This window comes from Lolium perenne, chromosome 2 (assembly GCF_019359855.2).
Source record: "Lolium perenne isolate Kyuss_39 chromosome 2, Kyuss_2.0, whole genome shotgun sequence".
NCBI classification, from domain to species: domain Eukaryota; kingdom Viridiplantae; phylum Streptophyta; class Magnoliopsida; order Poales; family Poaceae; genus Lolium; species Lolium perenne.
This window is the reverse complement of record NC_067245.2, coordinates 215985504-215993085: the sequence shown is the minus strand read 5'-3', so window position 1 is coordinate 215993085 and position 7582 is coordinate 215985504. Positions and strand designations below refer to the sequence as shown.

Sequence of the window (7582 nt, the reverse complement as noted above, 5' to 3'; positions counted from 1 at the left end):
GCATGAACAACGAATAAACATGTACTGCCTAGATCGCACGATCTAGGCAGCATGATGCTTACCCGGAAGAAACCCTCGAAACAAAGGGGTTGGCGATGCGCCTAGATTGGTTTGTGATGAACGTGATTGTTATTTTTCTCGATAACCCTAGATACATATTTATAGTCCGTAGACTTTCTAACGTGGGAATAATCCCAACCGTGCACGAGCCAAACTCTAACTAACCGACACGTATCCTACTATATTTACGGATACAAGGGCAAACTGCCCAAACTTCGTGTACAAGGCCGGTTCACGTATTTCTTCCATGTATATTCTTCAAGCCCAATCTTGATCGCGGCCCACCTCTAATCCGGTCAAATTCTGGTGATAACACTTAGCATTGCCAATAATATTTCTCTTGAATTTTATCCTATTGGTTTTTTTTATGAAGGACTACCCAAGCAGGACCGAGATTCTGAGATCTAATAGCTCGGGCCCTCACTGTCCTCTCCATGACGCTCCTCTCTTGGGTCGTCCTCAAGCCTACGTTGTCGTCGACCCCAATCTTTGGCACCGCCATCTTGTCATCCCAGTCACCATGTCATGGAGGCTTTAGCTTGCTCTTCGATAATTGCTCATAGTTGAATTAAATGATAAATCAAGTCTTTGTCAAGCTTGTCAGTTAGGGCTGTCATGTTCGTCTTCCTTTTAGTTTATCTTTCACGTCTCGCCTGTTTCAACTAGTTCATTGTGATCTATGGACGAGAGCGATCTAATAATATACCTTGCTGCCGTCAGGGATCACGTAGGCTGTTTGCACATTAATTGATCCAAAACCGGACCACTTCTTCTAGAAGCACTCCACAGGCAACGGCTTTGCATGGAGCCGATTGGGTGGTACGCAGGGCCGAGTGAGCACTGAGCAACCAGGATAAACCTGTGCAGAGCAAAGAGACAAGACCACCATGTCCATCCAGAGGTGCACGGCGGCTGGGACCAAGTAAAGATAACTTTCTGTTTTCCTGTGACTCAGCGAGACCCGCGCATGCGCATGCTGGCATGAACAAATCTTTTCTTCCCATAGGAAACACACCAGGAATAGCTAATTAATAATCCTGGCCGATGTGAACTGGACGGCGGGACTGTGACACTGGTGGAAAAACAGGCTTCGGGTGAGCCCCATAAGTCGCGATGCTGCAGGATCCGCGACAAATGGTACCTTTAGTCGCGGTTCGGGAGGAGAACCGCGACCAAAGGCCTGGGCCCAGGGCGCTCGGTGGCCAGCCGGTGCACGTGGGGGGTCTTTAGTCGCGGTTGGCCAGGCCAACCGCGACTAAAGCAGTACTCAAGGTCTTTAGTCGCGGTTGGCCAGGCCAACCGGGACTAAAGCCCCTCCCCTATATATACCCATCCAGCAGCCAACACTTAGCCATTTGGTGCCATTCTCTTCACAAGCTTCACAAGTGGGTGTTAGGTTTGATTTTGGTTCCTCTTATGCACATAAGGTGTTTGATGAAATGCCCCAAGAGCATGAAACAAACATGATATGAAGTGTTGGAGCCACACTTGAGCTTTCTCATTTATTTTTTCCTCCTCGATCGCGGTTAGCAACTTGAACCTTTGATGTGTCGTTGATAAAATGTGCATTAGTTCATTGTTTAATTTATATTGTTTGTAGCTAGTTAGTTTAACAAATGCATGATGGTTAATTATATATTTTATATTATAATAATGCAGATGAATCGACAATGGATGTAGGGTAACCGACTCTCCGGCGAGTTCAGTGCGGGTTTGAAAGATTTCCTCGTAGTGGCTAATGCGAACAAGCAGGAGGGTTTTGTTATCTGTCCATGTGTTAAATGTAAGAATCAGAAGGGTTACTCTTCCTCAAGAGATGTTCACATGCACCGCTTCGGCACGGATTCATGCCAAGCTATAATTGTTGGACCAAGCATGGAGAAAGAGGGGTTATAATGGAAGAAGATGAAGAAGGGGATGATTTCATCGATGAAAGCTATCTTGCTCATTTCGGTGATACTTTCATGGAGGATGCTTTGAAGGTGAAGGGGACGATGAAGGGGAAGGTGAAGAAGAGGCACGTGATGATCCCGTTGATGATCTTGGTCGGACCATTGCCGATGCACGGAGACGCTGCGAAACTGAAAAAGAGAGGGAGAATTTGGATCGCATGTTAGAGGATCACAGGAAGGCGCCTGTACCTCGGATGCGATGATGGTCTGAAAAAGCTGGGCTGCACCTTTGGATTTGCCGAGATGGAAGGCACAGCAGGTGTAGCTGACTCGGCATTTGAAAACTTGCTGAAAATGTTGAAGAATATGTTTCCAAAGAATAACGAGTTGCCCGCCACTACGTACGAAGCAAAGAAGGTTGTCCGCCCTCTAGGTTTAGAGGTTACGAAGATACATGCATGCATCAACGATCGCATCCTCTACCGCGGTGAATACGAGAATTTGAATGAATGCCCAAAAGTATGCACCGCATTGCGTTATAAGATCGAGGCGATGACCCTGGTGACGATGTTGAGGGCCGAGAAACCCAGGAAGAGGGTTCCGCCAAGGTGATGTGGTATGCTCCTATAATACCACGGTTGAAACGTCTCGTTCGGGAACAAAGAGCATGCCAAGTTGTTGCGATGGCACAAAGAGGACCGTAAGTCGGACGGGGAGTTGAGACACCGCAGATGGAACGCAATGGAGAAAGATCGACAGAGAGTTCAAAGATTTTGCAGCCGACGCAAGGAACATAAGATTTGGTCTAAGTACGGATGGCATGAATCCTTTTGGCGAGCAGAGCTCCAGCCATAGTACCTGGCCCGTGACTCTATGCATCTACAACCTTCCTCCTTGGTTGTGCATGAAGCGGAAGTTCATTATGATGCCAGTGCTCATCCAAGGTCCGAAGCAACCCGGCAACGACATCGATGTGTACCTAAGGCCATTAGTTGATGAACTTTTACAGCTGTGGGGCAGACCTGGTGTCCGTGTGTGGGATGAGCACAAAGAAGAGGAATTTGACCTACGAGCGTTGCTTTTCGTAACCATCAACGATTGGCCTGCTCTTAGTAACCTTTCGGGACTGTCAAATAAGGGATACAATGCATGCACGCACCGCTTACATGAGGCTGAAAGTGTACATTTGCCAAATTGTAAGAAGAACGTGTACCTTGGGCATCGTCGATTTCTTCCGAAAGGTCATCCAAGAAGAAAGAAAGGCAAGCATTACAACGGCAAGGCAGATCACCGGCCGAAGCCTGCGGAACACACTGTAAATCGAGGTATTTGATATGGTCAAGGGTTTGAAAGTCATCTTTGGAAAGGGTCTGGCGGACAATCAGTTCCGAAGGGAGCCGACGGCACGTAGCCATGTGGAAGAAGAAATCTATATTCTGGGAGCTAGAATATTGGAAAGTCCTAGAAGTCCGCTCCGCAATCGACGTGATGCACGTTACGAAGAATATTTGCGTGAACATCCTAAGCTTCTTGGGCGTGTATGGGAAGTCAAATGATACAAAGGAAGCACGGCAGGACCAGCAAAGTTTGAAAGACCACGATGACCGGCATCCGGAACGGTTTCAAGGTCGTGCCGCCTACGCTACGACCAAAGAAGAGAAGGTCATCTTTTTGAATGCCCGAGCAGTATGAAGGTCCCGTCAGATTCTCGTCCAATATAAAGGGAATAATAAACATGGCGGAGAAAAAGTTCCAAAACCTGAAGTCTCACGACCGCCACGTGATTATGACGCAATTGCTTCCGATTGCTTTGAGGGGCTCCTGCCGGAAAATGTTCGAGTAGCCATTGTGAAGCTATGTGCATTCCTCAATGCAATCTCTCAGAAGGTAATCAATCCAGAAGTTCTACCACGGTTACAGAACGATGTGATCCAATGTCTTGTCAGTTTCGAGTTGGTGTTCCCGCCATCCTTCTTCAATATTATGACGCACCTCCTGGTTCACCTAGTCGATGAGATTTCCATTCTCGGTCTTGTATTTCTACACAATATGTTCCCCTTCGAGAGGTTCATGGGAGTATTAAAGAAATATGTTCGTAACCGTGCTAGGCCGAAGGAAGCATCGCCAAGGGCTATGGAAATGAGGAGGTAATTGAGTTTTGTGTTGACTTTGTTCTGACCTTAAGCCGATTGGTCTTCCTCAATCGCGGCACGAGGGGAGACTAAGTGGAAAAGGCACGATCGGAAGGAAATCAATGATATGTATGGACGGCCATTCTCCTCGACCGAAGCACACCACACGGTTCGACCAATTCCAGCTTGGTTGCTCCGTACTTTGAGAAACACAAGAATATTTTACGCTCGGACAACCAGGGGAAGCCTGAATCCTGGATTAGGAAGGCCCACATGGAGACTTTCGGCAGTTGGTTGAGAAAACATTTAATGAGTGACAATAAGGTTGTAGATCAGCTGTACATGTTGGCCAAGACACCATCTTCGACTATAACGACTTTCCAAGGGTACGAGATAAATGGGAATACATTTTACACGATCGCCCAAGATAAAAAGAGCACCAACCAAAACAGTGGTGTCCGCTTTGATGCAGCAACCGAGAATGGGCAAAAGGTCACATATTATGGTTACATAGAGGAGATATGGGAACTTGACTATGGACCCTCCTTTAGGGTCCCTTTGTTCCGGTGCAAATGGTTCAAGCTAACAGGAGGTGGGGTAAAGGTGGACCAGCAATACGGAATGACAATGGTGGATTTCAACAATCTTGGTTATCTTGACGAACCATTCGTCCTAGCGAAAGATGTCGCTCAGGTTTTCTATGTGAAGGACATGAGTAGCAAACCGAGGAAACGGAAAGATAAGAAAATGATCAAGGTACATCGTTCGATGATCCAAAGCGCCACATTGTTCTTTCGGGGAAAAGAAACATCGTGGGAGTGGAGGACAAGACAGACATGTCGAAGATTATAATATGTTTGCTGAAATTCCGCCCTTCAAAGTGAACACCGACCCAAGCATTAAGTTAAATGATGAGGATGCTCCATGGATACGGCACAATCGTAAGCAAGCGGGGACACAAGGGAAGAAATGATGTGTAATAATTTATTGTACCAAACTTTGTTGAATGAATCATGTGAATTATATTACCCGTGATGTGTTTGGTGTCCATTTTCGAATGATTCAATTGACTCGAGATAGCACCGATGATACATGAAATTTGGAGTGACTAAGTCATACTCCACGCATACATGAAATTTGGAGTGACTAAGTCATACTCCGCATACTGAGGAAATTTGGAGTGACTAAGTCATACTCCTACATACTTGAAATTTGGAGTGATTTAGTCATACTCCTGCCTAGGCGTATAATATGCATACTCGTAGTCTTCATAGCCGCCGCCATTGTCTTGGTAGTCGTCGCCTTCTAAGTTGCCGCGTCGTCGTCGCTCTTGTCGTCGGCTGTCGTCGGGCGGCGCTCGTGGCTCGAAGCGAGGGTAGCGCGGGCGGGGGATATCGCCGGCCGTGATGTAGTCCATGACGCTCTGCGAGTCCGGCCGTACCACCATAGCCGACGGCCGGCCTCGTGGAAGTTTCAGAGGCAGACCGTCCTCCTCATACCGCGAGCGCCCTCTCACGCCGATTGATGAAGAAGGCGTCCCAAGTATGCTGGTTATCGGGATGCCAGCGGGGATTCATCCGCTGCTCCGGCGTGAGGTCGAGGTAGTAGTGGTTCGTGATGGCCGCCCGGCGCGCGGTACACGAGGGACGGGAGGGACCGGCACGCCGCCGGCGCTTAGGCTCCAGCCTAGGGGACGCGGTAGCCGGAGGGCAAGGGTAGTTCGAGGCGCAAAGCTCCTCCACCCGCCGGTAGGTTAGAGTGGGTGCGGTGGAAGCCATGAGAGAGTGATGAGAGATTGTAGAGATGTGATGCTGGCCAAGCCGGGCTACCTATATGTAGTGACAAATGGCGGGAAAAATGGGAGGCGCGGGAAGACGGGGAGGCGGGAAGAAAGAGGCGGGGAGAAAGTGGCGGGAAGAAATTGGCGGGAAAAAATTGGCGGGAAGAAAGAGGCCGGAAGAAATTGGCGGGAAACAATTGGTGGGAAGAAAGAGGCGGGAAGACAGGGAAGAAATGGCGGGAAGACGAGGAGGGAAGAGGGGGTCGAGCGGAAAGAGGCGGGAAGAGGGGGCCAACGAACTTTTGAATTGAATTAGTTTTATTTTTTTGAATTTTTGATAATTTGTATTTTTAAGATTTTTGAATTGAATTAGTTTTATTTTTCTGAATTTTTTGATATATTATTTGTATTTTTAAGATTTTGAATTGCATTAGTTTTTTTTTCGATTTTTTTGATATATTATTTGTATTTTTAAAATTTTGAATTGAATTAGTTTTATTTTTCTGATTTTTTGATATATTATATGTATTTTTAACATTTTGAAATGAATTAGTTTTATTTTTCTGAATTTTTTGATATATTATTTGTATTATTAACATTTTGAATTGAATTAGTTTTATTTTTCTGATTTTTTTGGTATATTATTTGTATTTTCAACATTTTGAATTGAATTAGTTCTATTTTTCTGAATTTTTTGATATATTATTTGTATTTTTAACATTTAGAAATAAATTAGTTTTATTTTTCTGAATTTTTTGATATATTATTTGTATTATTAATATTTTGGAATAAATTAGTTTTATTTTCCTGAATTTTTTGATATATTTTTTGTATTTTTAAGAATTTTGAAAATGATAAGTATTATGAAAAAGACCTTTAGTCGCGGTTGGCCTCGCCAACCGCGACTAAAGGGTATTTCCGCGGGAAATCTCGAAACCGCCGAAAAATGAGCTTTACTCGCGGTTGGGCTCACCAACCGCGACTAAAGGCTACCCTTTAGTCGCGGTTGGTGACCCCAACCGCGACTAAAGCTCAATGCCTATAAAACGAGCGCGCCGCGCGCGGTTCACTTCATCTTCTTCCTCTCGAACGCCGACAGTCGCGCCGATCGACTCCTCCGCTGCTGCCGCCGCGCTGCCGACTCCACGCGCCGCCGAACGTTCGCGCCCTCCTACCGCCGCCGCTCCTCTCGTCGCTGCGCTCTGCGCGCGTCGGCCCCTCCTCCGTGTACGTCAACCGCCAGCCCCGGCCCGCGTACGTACACGTCGTCTCCACGCCGCGCGCCGCCTCTCCTCTCTTCGCGCGCCGCTACACTCCACAACGCCGCGCGCGGCGGCGGCCGCCGAGGCGCGCACACCACACGCGCCGCCGCCGGCCGCGCACACCTTTCGCCGACGCGCGGGCGCACACAGTACACGGGATCGAGCGCACAGAGAGAGGGAGAGAGAAGGAAAAAGGACGCCGCCAGTTTTTTTTTTGAGTTTTTTGTCTTTTTAATTTTAACTACTTAATTAATTAACCAAAACTTTGGAATGTTATTAAGTAAAAATAAAAATATAATACTTTGGAATGTTAACTGAAAAATTGACTTAATAAAAAATCTCTCTCTTTTTTTACTTAACAAAAAATTAACTTAACTAAAATTTTGACTTAATAAAATTAAAACTTAACATATTATGACTTAACTAAAATTTTGACTTAATATGACTTAAAATTTT

At 46.3% G+C, this 7582-nt stretch overlaps 1 long non-coding RNA gene across 1 annotated transcript; it reads left to right on the top strand.

Moving 5' to 3' along the window:
* The first annotated feature begins 1133 nt into the window (after positions 1 to 1133).
* Positions 1134 to 1575, top strand: LOC139835274 (uncharacterized). Its single transcript, XR_011751062.1, has 2 exons — positions 1134 to 1282; positions 1333 to 1575. It is a non-coding gene; the product is annotated as an uncharacterized lncRNA (long non-coding RNA).
* The last annotated feature ends 6007 nt before the right edge of the window (positions 1576 to 7582 follow it).